Raw genomic sequence first — 13,058 nt, forward strand, 5'->3', positions numbered from 1 at the left:
TTTGTATACTTGAATTTTGTGACAAGATAATTTTGTTATATTTTTATCCTGTAAGGGTTAGCAAAAATGTAGTTAGTAGAAAAATTCAATGATTTTAAAAGGAAAACTTAGAAACATTTTTGCTGTCCAGGATTAGAGGGACAAATAGCCTCATGTTAGGCATCTGCACCATCCTCTCATCTTTCACTAATATCCTTTTGGTAGAAAATATAATTTTTGTTTCAGCAATTTAAATCCACCCAAATAAATTATATATGAACATAAATTAATAAAAATTAATGTGGAGAAGGAAAAATTTCACTAACCTCTGCCTTTGATATGATAGTGCTTTCACTTGGAGGTTGCATATAGTTTATTCACAATAATAATAAACTCTTTGCACAATAACTGCTGTTGCAACATCCTGTGATTAACAAGGCTGTTTCATGCTCTTAATGATAGCTAATAAATGGAAATAATAAGACAATTTACAAATATCAAAACAAAAAGAAGTTTTATTTCCTCACGTATGGATGGTGTGTTCTGATCCATTTTTGCTTCTGCTGAGTTCTGCTGAAGCATGAAAAAGGTTGTAAATCATATTTGACATACATCCCATGGGTCAGCCACCACTCTTCTAAGAGCACTGAATGGAATGGGAATAACCACTTTTGGAAGCAGAATATGAAAAAGAAATTGTGATGTACTGTATAAGGCAGAAAAACATCACTTAAAAATGATCGTCAGCTTAAACTCTAGTTGCTTGCACTTCTTTTTTCAGTCCAGGCAAGGAAATGGTAGAACAGATTGGCAAGATAGCAATCTTGCATGAACTTTTTTCATGAACTTGACATGGGATGAGCCCCTGCAGGGTGAGAGACTGCTTCAGGAGTGCAGAGATTGTGTCAGGGTGTTCATGGAATGGTGACCTAAAAGAGAGGCAATTGGTCCCATCAGTTCTTATTTTTGAGAAAAAAGCAACATCTTCCACCATTTAGAATTCAGGACCCTATTGCTCACAGCATGGAAGTACAGATATTTTGGATGTTCACGTGAACAGAAGCTCCTTGAGGAAGTGCTGTATAAAGGGTGAGACATAGCAGCTAATCAGTTCTATTGCTGGTGATTGCGCTCTATAAGTTTAGTAATGCAGACCCAGTTCTGCCCCTAAGGAAGATGATGACCCAGTCCAGTGGGACTGGGATCAAGCCATGAAGGTGTTTGGTGTGCCACCCTCTCAACCCCATAAGCATATGACGAAGATGCTCTCATATACCCAGGAAGAAATGTTATGGCATTCAGCACATCTGCAAATGGAATGGCTGTGTTTGCACCTGCTCTTTTGTCTAGGCTGCCTTTTCCTATTTCAATCAAGTTCCACCCATGTCCTCTCTTTTCTCTGTCTCGTAGGCATTTGAGAAATGGGAAAGAGAAAAGAGCAGCCTGATGTTTGTTTCCTCAGTAGGAATATAATGCCTATGTTGGTATGTTGAAGTGGTCAAAAGTAATGGCAACAAGAAAAGGTAGCTCCCACAGCTTGCTAAAGTCATCCACCCTCTCCTGCTGGTCAGATTGGCACTGCCCATGCCAGGAGTAAGTAGCACAAGTTCCTGTAAGATGGAGCATCTATCCCCCATTGCCTTCGTGTACTGCTGCCCCTCAAACACTACTATCAAGACGCAGAAAATAACAGAGACTTGCATGCATGCATGCTTGCACATATGTGTATGTGCAAGCGTGTATATGTATATTAACGCATTAACTCATTTGTAGATGAAGAGCAATCAGCAATGTCATGACATCATGGGGGCCTGTAATTGCACATCAATCTGGACTCTGTGCCTTGATCTGCAGGCTCACATTACTGGCAATAATATTTCTGGTGTAATCATGCATATACTTCGTATTCCTCTGGCCAGGATGAAGCTGTAGGAGCTAATGTATTCTGAGTCAGACCAACTGCCGCTCATGAAGGGAAAAAAAGACTTGCTTGAGTAACCGTAATAATTGGAAAATTATTTTGATAGCCTGAAACAATCTAATATATTACAGAATTTTATTAAAATAATATCAAATCAAATTAACTGCTATTCCATAATGAATTAGGTAACAAGGTAGGCAGATATTAATCGGCCTTGGCTCCCAGGCAGGGGAGCCAGGAATTTATTAGCTCTTGCGGCTTGTGTGAGGGTGAAGACAGAAATCAGTATCACAGGCTGCAAGGGAAACCCCTGAGACAGCTGAGCTTTTACTTTTTTCTCACTTTCACTTTATAATCCATCATTAAACACTTGTATTTCTTTTATGTGGGGTCTTATGAAATTTTTAATTTTTTAATTGCTTTGTGATTTAATAATGAGGATTTTTGTGCATGTGTGTGTGCATAGCATGTGTAACTCAGCTGCCAATATTAGAATTAACTCACCTTTGTCCACGTACGGATAACCTTTATGGAAGAAAAAAGTAATTTAACAACTTGTCTATTTACCAGCAGAAAGATTGCCAAGTTCATAGGCATTGTGGCATAAACCACAGGGTTTAATTGGCTATGAGACCAGTCTTGTTCTGTCCTGTCCTACCCTGTCCTGTCCTGCCCAGAAAAAGGAATGGAGGAACAGTGGGCAGAAAGTATGGAATAAGAGGCAAAATAGGGTGTAATGTCCTCCAGTGAGATCTTAGTGATAGTTAGCACTACTCACCTAGGAAGTGATGAGGGTATGCCCTGTTCATTATTTTTTGTTGGCATTGGAATTTGCTATGATCAGCACTAACTTTACTTCCTGCTGTTTTGTACAGTCTGCTTCTAATTCCTGTCTGGGTGATGGTCCTAACAGCAGCTGCATGAGTAGCAGAGGGCTGGAACCTGAGGTTTTTTGCTAGGTTTCTGTTTGTGCAGAGAGATAGATGCCCCTTAGTCTGAACTATGACAGGTGAAGTTACAAATCACACCAGCACTAGCCGGAAAGAAGACACTTATTTGATTCCAAAAAATCTCATGAGAAAAACACCTTTTGGAGCTGGAGCTTATTAAGTCATGACAGTAAGTGAATCTGGAGTGGTGTGTTCTTGGGAGGCTGGCTGTTTGGGTGTTTGATTGAAAACCAGGAATGGATACAATAACAGAGATAGAAGCAGCAGGTAAATTGAGTAAGAGAAAACTGTCAGTAAAATCAGAACTTTGTTTCCTTGGAATAAGCTGTTTTGGAGTCCCAGATTTGGAAACAGGTGAAAAAATTAAGGTGAGAGGAGAAAGTTGTGGTTTTGAAATACCCTTTGGATGCTTGAAAAAAATGCTGGAGGGGTATATCTGTCTCTGTATCCTGTCCCAGAAGAGAACTGAGGTTTGTCCATGGGACCTCTCAGTAAAAATGAGGATAAGGAGCTGATGTTGCACTTCCACTCAACATTTTAAAATATCTCTAGTTTTGGTTTTCATATATATAAAGACAAAAAGTGTCCAGGGCTGCTTGTTTCTTCCTGAAGTTCTGTATTTGAGCAGGGCCAGCTGGGGCTGTTTTTGTGGTCCTGCTGGGGAGAGAGGAGAGGGTGACACTGGTACTGTTCTGGAACAGAAGTTCCCTGTGTCCCACCCCATCTTGCATTCTGCTGGTTTTCTCGTAATTCTGGTCTGTGCCGACCTTACCTCATGAACAATAGGCATTCCTAGCACTGATATTTTCTGTTCCCTTCTTTCTTTGTGTCTGCAGAAAGTACATCAAAACAGAAAAGCCAGAACAGAAACCTCCAGCACCCTTTCTAGACACAGCACAAACTTGTGCAGTAACTAGTGGGGCATATGAACTCTGTATTGCAGAGCAGAGCTATATAAATCTATTACACCTCTCCCAGCCTCACTGATCACATGCCTTCTGTTCTTGTCACATTTTCTCTTTGGATTATTTCCTACCTTCCTCCACAAAGTGCCTCACTTGGCACTTTCATTTGGACGTGGAATTTCTTGACCATTTCAGGGAATGTCAGGGAAACACCAAAGAGGAGAAGTAAAGGAAGCACCTGTCCTTCTGCTAGGAGCTGGGCAATAGGAAGTAACTTTATTGTCTGTGTGCATTAATCATTCAACATGGCTAATTACAAAGCATAAGTAGCCACCTCAGGGTGATCTTTTTTTCATTCAAAATTTGTATTATTGTTGTGAGAAGGGTGTTCTGATGGGCAGGAAGGTGCCCGAACCAGGTTGAAATAAAATATGATGAATTTGCGAAACACTGATGAAGTGTGTGGTGCAACTGCAGTTGTTTCTCAGAGAAGGGAAAGAAAGGATAACATGTTCCTCAGTGAACTACATTTTGGGGGAGTTTAGTGAAATCACTGCATATTCCCTTCCAGCCTTTGAACTAAAAACTCAGCTATTACCCCAGATAAGAAATTCAGTTTTGTCCTGTCAAATGTAAGCAGAGTGTTTTACTCCAACAACTGTTCTTGTTCAAATATAAAAGCAGTTCTAAAGAAAAACACTTCTTGGCATCAGAGTTGGCTTTGGACTCTCAGCATATAAAAGAAATGGAAGAAAGTGCCTCTTTGATGACATGGGATGTTCAGTGTGTGCTGCAGTGATGTCATTTATGACAATTCATGCCTTTCTACTTCTGTTTGCCTGCTGGACTTTCATGATAGTAATTTCTGGACATGACAATCTACACTTACACAAAGAAGATTGCACAAAGATGGAAGGCTGAGGACACAGGTCCTTAAACTTTCCTACCCTACAGCCTGTGTTTTACAAACCATAGCTCTAAGCTGAGAGCTATGAGGTAAAAATTATATAGTTCAGAGGGCAGGGCTGGTGTGAGATGCAGGTTGAAACTGATACAGGCCATTGCAGCACTGGGGAGCAGGGCTGGGAAAGCTCCCGTGGTAGTCCCTGGGATGTCTCCTTCCTCAGTTTGCCCAGCAGCCTCATGCTGGCCCCATTCAGCTCTTGGTTGTGTAGGCTGAGAAACCTCAAGGGGCACAGGATGCAACAGTAGCACTTGAAAGTTCCTAGTTGTCAGGCAGCTCCCATCGTGTCTTAAATAAATATCTGAGAATATTCTAAGGTATTAACACTCATACTTTGGAGGTACAGTAATATGTGGATCTTCTGTTTTTCATATTTTGCACATAAAGAAATCCAAATCAAAATTTCAGCTCTCTGGTTGATAAGTACGTCTAAAGGAGTGGGATCTGATTTATACAAGTCTACTGCTTAGGGAGATAAATAAGAGACCTTAAATTAGAAATAAGGAGAATAAAGGTCAAACACATAATGGTTGTGATGCATGTCAGGACAAATTGGCTTTTTGTCTTTTTCTTTTTATAGAAATATTTAGTTTTAAAAGTTACAGTATGGTGGTATTTAATGGAATATTTATATTAAATATCATGACATTGACTGAAATGATGCACAAGCGGGAATAGTAGGCACTCATTAAAGCTAGTTAATGTGGATTTTGTTTTTGCCATCTCCTTTCAAAAGTTAAGAGACAATTTGGGTTTGCCTGCTTTGGGAGCTACACAAAGGTGAGAAGGTTTGTTTCAGCCTGATGGAGATGAGAGAATAACAGAAGGCTTCTAGGGGATTAGTGATGGAGATTTGGGAGGCATCTGCCTGGGGATCTGAATGTGTTAGCTCTCCCAGGGACCACAAAAACTGAAGTCTGGACTGGGCTCAAATTATGTTTCACACAATTCAGTTTGAGCTCTCTGTTTCTAACCCCTTTGAGCTCTCTTTGGGGTTTAGAGTGCATTTAAATGCAATATAGCCACCAAACTCTACCTAAACAAATTATTTTCTCAATTCTTGCCTTTTGTATTTCATTCCTAACTTACCTCATTTTGTTTCTCGCACAAAGCATTCGGGTCACAAATGCAACTTCTACTAAGAATATTAAATCTCTCTTCAAATACCACCAGATGGATGAATGAAGGGTAAGGTAAAAAGCAATGAAACTCATTCATGTTGGAGTGAAATCTCATCAGTTCCAAAGTTTCTGAAGCCTCTTCCTGTTTGCTGCTTATTCATTAGCCCATCCAATACAAGTAATTTCAACTTGGTTCCTATTAAGCATAATCCAAAGGCACCATCACAGTTGACAAGGCCTCTGTGCAAACTGAGCCACTGAGCTGTTGGTGCACAGAAGGGCATGAACAGCCTCTCAGCTGAGGACCCAATTATTAAGTGCAGTAGCTGCAACTGTTAGCTCCTGTCTTGGTCCCCCTGGCTGCACAAATACCATCCCACCACAGCTGGACCAAGTGCAGGAGAAACACAATCACTAAGGCTGCAGTCATGGAAAGGTCTGACCAAGCTTTTACTAGCAGATGTTTTGCATCTTGGCGAGTTGCACCTTCCCGTGATAAAAGGGGCCTAAAATTACCAGTATGATGATGTGTTGAAGCAAATGGTCAATAGAGATAGTCAGGTGTTAAAAACCAGTGGGTTATTTAGGTATTTTGGAAGCTTTGTGTCCTTCTGCAGTGGAATGTGCCTGTCCTGGCTGTTGTTGCTGCAATGCTGTCAGTGGCCATTTTGTTTTCCTTCTGCAAGCTTCGGGCTTCCATTAGGATAATGAGTGGAATATAATGTGCTTGACTGATGCATTGCCATAAAGGGATAGTGCTTTAAAAATAAGAGCCTGAATTCTCACTTACATTGAGGCTATTTTACATCATTCTGGCAGGCACAAGAGGTCTTTCAAGTGGGTGTAGAAGTAACTTATGGCCCATTTACACAGCCAGATCAGTGTGAAGTGACCTTCATGTAAATGACAATCAGGCCCCAAATCGTTAAGTTACTTTTTTTAAAGATCCAAGTTGGCCGAGGATGCTTTGAGAGGGGAAGTGAAGTGTTTTTCTTTTTTTTTTTTCTTCTCAAATTAGTCAAATGAGGTTGATCGCTTTAAAGGATGGAAGAGTTCACCACGGCTCCAGAAAAACATCAAGTATGAGAGCCTAGATTATGTCAGAAGACATGCAGCAGCCCACGCATTAGACTTGAAATCTGTGCTCGCACCTGCCCCGACTCATTTTTTTTCCCTTTGCATTTATTGAGATGACACAATGTCAACAGAATTCTGCAAACTTTATGACAAAATTGTGACAGATCTGCAATGGCAGAATGACTTATGGAAATGTTGAAGTGGCTTCTCAATCAAGCCTCAGGATAGCTTGTGACTCCATTGTCTTAGAGGTCAGAAGTCAGACTCCACCAAGGAGAGACATCACTTGATTCTGGTCCAATTTCCTGCCATATGCTGGAGGTGGGAGGGGGGAATCAAGGCTTTTAATTGCTCGATCCCTATGTTTTCTCATCTGCATTCCCCAACTAAAAATGCTTTCCTTAGCACACTCCATTGTTTGCAATGTGGTCTGATAAGTCCTTAAAATGCTTCAGATCTGATTCCTTGTGTTCTTCTCACTTTCAAATCATCTGCTGTTGCCTAGAACAAAGCAATGGACTGCCATGGTAGGTAATATTGGGTTGGTAGCTACATCTGCTACAGGAGCAGGGTTTAGAAGAGGGGAAGGGGACGTGAAGAAGCAGAATCAATTTCTTTCCCAAGTCCTACATTACTGAGCATGCAAGTAATATTTATTCTTTGAAGAAAGTCTGCAGCTTTCCCTCTCACCGTTCTGGTCACAGGACAAATCTGGTTATGGGCTAACAGGCATTAATTCATTTATTCTAGAATATTTTTCTCAATGCAGTTACCAAATCCAAATCTTTTCAGATTTACATGCACCACCTTTCTACCCTGACTTCTCCAAAAAGCAAGAAGAAAATCCTCTTGTGACTATCAGCCCTCATAACAGTGAAATAGGGATGAGGTGTTTGGCAGTGCAAATGTGCTACCATGAGGGATGGAGACCAGAGAGATGGACAGCTGCCAGCAGTTCACACTGTAATAACGGGCTCAGCAACAGAGACAAGCCCAGCAAATCAGCCAAACAAAACTCCCTGCTCACCTGCCTGTTTCTGCCACTATCTCTGGAACCTCAAAGAGGGTATTGCATCTGAGGCACATTATGTGTGGTTCCACAACGAGTGCTGAAGAACAGAAGTTTATCTCTTTTGGAGAGATAAAGTTACCTGGTTTTCAGGTAACATTAGGAAATGTTCCTTTATTTCCATTCCCAGCAACCTCAGTTCACCTGCAGACTTTGGTACTGAGATGCAATGAAAGGAAAAGCTGTGAGTGTAACACACTTCAGTGACTTTCCTTGATACAAACCTCTTCACAGTTCACTGAAAGAGCTTAAGGAAACTCAGATGCTTCTGCACAACTTTAGTGTGGCAGGCAGATACCATGACCGCAGCTTGTTTATATTTCATGACTGTAACATTATGGTACCATTTGTTTATTTAAAGATGAACTTCCATGCTCAGTCAAACTTTAGACACATTATTTAAACATAAGCCAATTTGCCAATCATGTATCTACGGCTATTTTCCTCCATAAATACTTAATAATTGAAGATAAATGTTTGTAAACAAGACTTTTTTTCCTCAACATTCACTTTCTTCTCCTGCTCATTCATACCAAGAAGTCTTTTATTTTCTTTGGGAATTATAGAATCATAAAATGGTTTGGGTTGAAAGGGACTTTAAACTACTACTACTTTTAACCCCTCTGCCACAGGCAGGAACATTTTTCACTAGACCAGGTTGCTCACAGCCCCATTTAGCCTGGCACTGGACACTTCCAGGTATGGGGCATCCACAGCTTTTCTGAGCAACCTGTTCCAGTGCCTCACCACCCTCTGTGTAAGGATTATCTTCTAATATCTAATCTAAACCTGCACTCTTTCAATTTAAAGCCATTTATGTCTATGACCAAGCAACCTAATAGATGGATGACAAGCATTCTTCATAGGTTTATGAAAAGGAGAGAAGGAAAGAAGAGAGAGAAGCACAAAGGACAATGAAGAACACATTCACACACAAATTCAGCCTTCTGAAATAACTGAAAAAGGAAAAAAAGTGAGAGAAACAATCCATTCTTCAAATGGATAGTCAGAACGAGTGATAAACAGTGCTGAAGCATTTTTTTAACCCATTAACTGCTCAGGATAAACAAATGAGATTTACTTCTGCAGGCTAAAATGCATTAGATCTCTAACAGGTTTTTTTCACTGATTTTAGCTTTCATTAGAAATACACAGGTTTCCCCAGATAAAATATATCCTGATTCAGAGGTAGGATCTCAGAGCCTTGTATTTCTCTCTTAAACACCACTGGAGAAGTGCTATAACTCTGTCCAGTGATAAAACAGGTGGGATGAAATATAGTGCTGCAAATCTCATTCTGAAATTAGATTGAAAGTCTGAAATTTCATTACATTTTTAAAGATATTAACACATTCCTGCTAATGCAGTGTGAAATGGAGGCATTTCAAGGATTGAAGGATTTGAACCTGCAGTTTCTTCATCCCATACAAACATCCTACCCTTGCCAATAGGGCCCTGTGTTTGCATCCACAGCCTCAGCTTTCCCTTGCTATGAGAAGAAATTCTGAATATGGTTGGGCTCTTCCTCCCTTTTGGCTGTCTGTCTTTCTTGCTTTCCCCCTCTCCTAAATAACAGTTTCAATAACAAAGCTGAAATAAAGATGGGACTTGGGTCAAAGGGAAGGAAGTACCTGAAACATACTCTGATTTCCATAGAAATATTGAATTTTCATTCTATTTTTGACTAAGATTAAAGGTTAATATTCAAAGAATTACTAAAGTTATCATAATTTACAATTAGTAAATTTTCCATAATTGCATCTGGATTAAGAGATTGTCAGAATATAGGGAAAAATCTAAAAGTTACTAGGTTTTGACAATATTCATGGTATGTGGAGCCTGATAAAAGTAAAGATTTTCAACAAAACCAAAAAATGTGCATATCACTTTATTTTTAAAGGTGTTACTGCAGAGAAGAGACTGTTTTAAATTGCTTGCTGTTAGGGACAGAGCAATATGAGGGTGGTTTCAGTAATAATTTTCTTCTAGCATATTGCTCTCTTTAAATTTGCCATTTCCTGCTCCCTTGCTAGAGGACCTTTCATGCCATGAGCCACAGTTGCTGGAACACTGATTTTTTCTTGAAAGGTGCTGTGTGCTTGTGACTCTGTTACACATTGATGTCACTGAGCACTGCCCAGCCTCTCCTCGAATGGGAACTTGAGAAAATCATGAGTAAACCAATACCTCTGTGGGAGATGCAGGAAATACCAGGGACGAGGGAACAGCTCCTCTCTAAGCCCATGACAACGCACTGGATTCTGGGTTTTTTGAGGCTTTTCTGGTTTGTCATTTTTTGGTCTACCTGTACTCTATTGCTACTGAACTGATAGGGAACATAAACAGTGAAGAGTAGTGGCCGTTTTCTTTGTTTTGTATTGCACTGCATGCAGAATCACTCTAGAATTCATAGCATTTTAAAACACACAAAAACCAAGGATGGGAATCCTTCCAGACTTGCAGGGTTTCAAGCCATATCCAACATGAATCACATCATACATGAATTTTCTGTTTCAATTTTTTGCAACATGCTTTTCCTTCAGAAGGGTTGATGCTTGAACTGGACCTGCCATGCATTATAGATGCACTTTCAGGTTGACTACATGCATCCAAAACACAAGCTTCTGTCACCTCCCTTTTCCATGTTTCCTTGGTGATAGTGGTACAATATTGGGCAACTAGGCTAAAACAAAACATAGTTACTTAAACATTTATTATTTTATAATACTGTGTTAAAATTTAAACACATTTTAAAGCTATTCCAGCTGCCTCTTTATAAACTATATGCTATCAATGGCTGAACTGGAAGGAGTTAATCACTTCTTCCTAATTTTCTTTTATAAATATGTGATTAGCCTGAATTATTAGGAAGGCACAATAGCTTTATTCTTCCTGTCAACTATGTGCAGAGAAGTCGGGATTAGTAATCTCTAGGGATCAGGAGCTGATTTGGTGGAGGCAGGCAGGAGGACGGCTAACTTTTGAACCTAAGAGGGCTTTTCTGGGCAAGGGTGACAGCTGTAGCATCTTTAGCCTGGATTTGAATTTGAATTCTATCAACCAGTGCAGCAATGCTATGACTTGGCAATATGTTATAATAATCTTTGTGACACAAATGTCGGGGGCTTTTTGTTACATGTCCTCAAAGAGATTTAGGTAATTAATGTTAAATTGATGATATAAAACCTCCATTCTATCTCTCTTACTAATTCTGATCTACTGTAAATAGACAGAAATATTCACAGGCAAATAATCCCCATGCTGTTTTGGGGGTTTTTGATTTCTTTTTTATCATGAGCGTGAGGTCAATAGTTTCTGTAAGATATTTGTCTCTGAGTCGGAAATATTTTATATTGAAAACATTTTAAAAATAAGGATGGGACCTGAATGCATTCTCTCTCTGAAAAAGCCATATACTATTTCATATGGTAGTCTTAAATGAGAAAATGGGCCAATGTGTCAGAATTTATCAACTTTTCAGCACAGTTGTGGGCTATTAAATGTTTATGTAGCAGATGGGAACAGTAGAGAGTGCATAGCTGTGTTGGGCCAAGAGGAAAGGAAGTTCTCCAGCCTTCCCCCTTTGCTGTACTATGAACCTACGACCCTATTGCCCAGAGGCAAAAAAAGTACCTGCAGAGATGTCAGCTGTATGGAAAAAATGAATTACAATGAAGCACAAACACTCAGCTATGCAGAGATGCTTTTCTTAGTCCTTGAGGCTTTTCTTCCATTTGGCTCAGTCTTGGCAAAAGCATTGAGGAATTATTTTAGGTAGCACTAGGGCATAGAGATCAAGTAAAATGAGTGAAATTAAATGAGTTGAAAATAACTGAGGAAGAAATATTTGGAATAAACTTGCTGACAATAGAATTCAATGGGCTGGAGAACTGATGAGAAATGCAAACTATGAAAATCCCATTTCTTGGGAAAGTTCAGGTGAAATAATATATTCAATAGGGATAAGTACTCCTGTGCTAAACATGAGCTCAGATCTGAAAAGAATTTCAATGGCCTTATGTTTGATATGTGTATTTTGTTAGGAACTGGGATCCATTTTTCTCAACGGGAAAGGGCTCAGAGAAAAACCTCTGCCTGGGTTTCTCAGTCAATTAGCATATTCTTTAATTAATGAATTAAATTAGAGAATTAAACTTGGGCAATTGGTGAGGATAGATAGCAGTGTTGTAAATTTTACACTTTGGGGATCCTTTTGCTCTGGCCTTTTCCTTCCTAAATGATTGGTTAATAAATCTGACTAATGAAGCATGCAGATAAAAGGTAAAATTTTCAAATGCATCTAATTGACTTAGAATCCAAAGCCAATGGGATTTATTGTCCTTAAGTCATTTAGATGCCTCTGGAATTTTTACTCATCTATTCCATTGTTAACATTGATAAAATAATGAACACTTACGGTTCACAAGGGGGAAAAAAAAAGAGAGAAAGTACAAATAAGATTACTTATAGACTTCAGGAACTGAACGAACTGACCACAGTAATAGCTCAAGGTATCTTGTGTCTGAAGGTTGCTGAAGAGCTCTTGGCAGTTTACTCCAAATATACATCAAATAACAAGCAACTAAAGTGGTATTGCACTATTACATGATGCTCTGTAACTTCTTCTCATCTCACACTGAATCATGGGATCATTTCCTACAAGCCCTTGCAGATGGACACACAGTTCCTAAGTCAATGGTCTATATTATTCTCTGTTCTTAATGTTAGATATGGATTATCTACACCTTTGAAATGTTAATTTTGTTCTGAAAATGTGTTTTAAAGCTGTCCTTATGACACAATTTTTTTTTTCTTGCAGAAAACTTTGTTGCATTTTCTTGAGAAACTGATGAAAAAATCTCATATTTTTTACTTCTCTAAGATCTGGAAACTCATTTATTGCTACACCATGGCAAGGCTGCAGCATCTAATTCACCTCCACATGTTCTATAGCAGAGCCCCTCTCATGCCAAGTAATCTCCCACTACACCAGTCCCAAGTGACCGCCTGGGTTTGTAGAAAAGCAAAACTGAAGTTACTAAATGTATAATCAGTAATTGACAGTCCAAGCT

This window comes from Vidua macroura, chromosome 6, assembly GCF_024509145.1.
Source record: "Vidua macroura isolate BioBank_ID:100142 chromosome 6, ASM2450914v1, whole genome shotgun sequence".
NCBI classification, from domain to species: domain Eukaryota; kingdom Metazoa; phylum Chordata; class Aves; order Passeriformes; family Viduidae; genus Vidua; species Vidua macroura.